This window comes from Limulus polyphemus, unplaced genomic scaffold (genome assembly GCF_000517525.1).
Source record: "Limulus polyphemus unplaced genomic scaffold, Limulus_polyphemus-2.1.2 Scaffold4822, whole genome shotgun sequence".
Taxonomy (NCBI): Eukaryota; Metazoa; Arthropoda; class Merostomata; order Xiphosura; family Limulidae; genus Limulus; species Limulus polyphemus.
This window is the reverse complement of record NW_013670432.1, coordinates 54,950-57,182: the sequence shown is the minus strand read 5'-3', so window position 1 is coordinate 57,182 and position 2,233 is coordinate 54,950. Positions and strand designations below refer to the sequence as shown.

At 35.3% G+C, this 2,233-nt stretch overlaps 1 protein-coding gene across 1 annotated transcript in view; it reads left to right on the top strand.

The window, feature by feature from the left end:
• The window catches only part of LOC111088943, a 57,915-nt gene that overhangs the window by 1,227 nt on the left and 54,455 nt on the right, over positions 1-2,233 (top strand). The window lies entirely within an intron of this gene.

Here is a 2,233-nt window from a genome sequence, read left to right as displayed (position 1 = left end):
TGAACCCCATCGAAAACCTCTGGGCCATACTCGACTGGCAAGTCAAGAAACAACCAAAAAAAACCCAGCTTTGATCTACTCCAAGTTTTGAAGCAAGAGTGGGCGAAAATCCCACAATCTAAATTGACGAGATGATTCTCACGGTGCCCCAAAAATCAACGAACTCCACGAAGCGAAAGGAAAGTCTACTAGATATTAATTAAATTATAAATATATCAATTCATGTGAATATGACTGAAAAAAATATTTTTTTCTGAAAAGGTGGTGTCTATTTACTTGTGACCACGCTGTGTATATCACCTAAGGGTGTCTCTCAAATACTTTTGAAAATGTATTATTTGGTTGTTAAAGATGCATATGAGTAAATAGTTTGTATTTCATGTATTGTGTACCCGCCCAATTCCTATTATAAGTACTACCGTGCTTATGATGAATAATTTTTCTTTTAACAAAGCCAAATTGATGTTCTATAAAACCTTTACTCTGTAATTTGTCGTCTGTAATTGTATGCCAGACATTTCAAAATAACGTTTAGAGATATATTTATATATTTTTTCTTAAGTATATTTAAGTTTATAAATATTTCTGTGCTATTAATTTTATAGTAAAGTCGAATTGGTATCTATGCTTCAATGTTTCTGAAATAGAACTGACGTTTTAAGGACAGTATTATCAGGTATGTTAATTATGGTAATTGTAACAACGTTGAACTAATTTTTTATTACGCTTACGAATATATCCATATAGTAATGCATAGAACGAAGAGGAGCTATGATTTTAAAGTGCAATTAGTAAGTTTGATTTATTTGTTGATATCTAACGGGGAGGACATAGGGGCCCCTAACCATGCATGCTAGATTTGGTGGCAATCGGTCAAGCGTTTCGCCAGTTATACACGAAAAACTACAAACATATACGTTTGTAAAATAATAGTTTAGGGTAAAGCAAAATTACGTTTTAGAACATCGTCAACAGGTTTTTATGAGTTGTCACGTTTTAAAGAAATCAGACGTTTTTTCAACACTTATAATGGGTGTTAGTTTACTTTACGAAATCATGGAGGAGTAAGTGTTATTGTTACATTCCTTTTTTCTCGTTTTTTGTAAACAATATTTTCACGAAACAAAGCAATGATTCGTGTGGTTATGTTTGTTTAACACAATTAGAGTGACATTTTTATGGATAAATCATTATATTTACTTAACCTTTGGTGCATTTTCAATTTTCGTTACATGCAAACGTAGAACCAATGTGCCAGTGACATAACTAGGTCTCAAAGAGCCCTAGGAGTAAAAAATATTGCTCCCGTTAAAATTTGATTTTTCTGTGTTTCAAAATATTTTTACTTCAGTTCGAATATTCAAACTTTCAAATAAGAAATTTGAGAATCTACTTCGGAGCCGTTGGTCGTTCTGGGCCCAGAGGCAACAGCGCCACCTATCGCTGCGTCCCTGCAATGTGCGAGGTACACTGTACGTAAATTGAATATTGGAGATTGGAGTACAATTACGTAAATACTTTAACTGATGCTTCAACGCGGAGCATTTGAAAAGAAAGGTTTACGTTGTTTTCTTTTAGCATCCGCATTTCAGTGTTCAGATCTTGAATATGAAAATACCTACCACAAAGTTCTTATAGAAGTCTAAAATAATTAAAAAAGAATTAGTGAATTAGTTGAAATACTTACTAGATATTTTGGGGCGCAAGTTGATCGTGTGATAGTGATCCGGATTTCAGATCTGGGTTCGAATCCATGTGATATCACAAATTATTTCTCTCGCTTAAAGCTGCGTGTGCGTTACAAGAGCAATACCCCCCCCCCCCCCACTCAGTGGCACGGCGATATGTCTGCAGAATTACAATGCTAGAAACCGGCTTTCGATACCCGTGGTGGGCAGAGCAAAATAGCCCTTTGTATAGCTTTGTGCTTAACTACAAACAAAAAAAACAAACAAGAGCGATAGTCAGTTCCATAACGTGCGATGTAGTAAGATGCTGCTGACTGACTGGGTTCCTTCTAGTTAATAGTTAAAAATTAGAGACGACGAAGATAGCTTTAGTAACTTTGCAATAAAAATATACACAAACACTCGGGTTTCGTTATTTTAGGTGAACTACAGAACATACTCTCCGACTTCCCCCACAAACTGTATACACAAACACTCGGGTTTCATTATTTTAGGCGAACTACAGAACATACTCTCCGACTTCCCCCACAAACTGTATACACAAA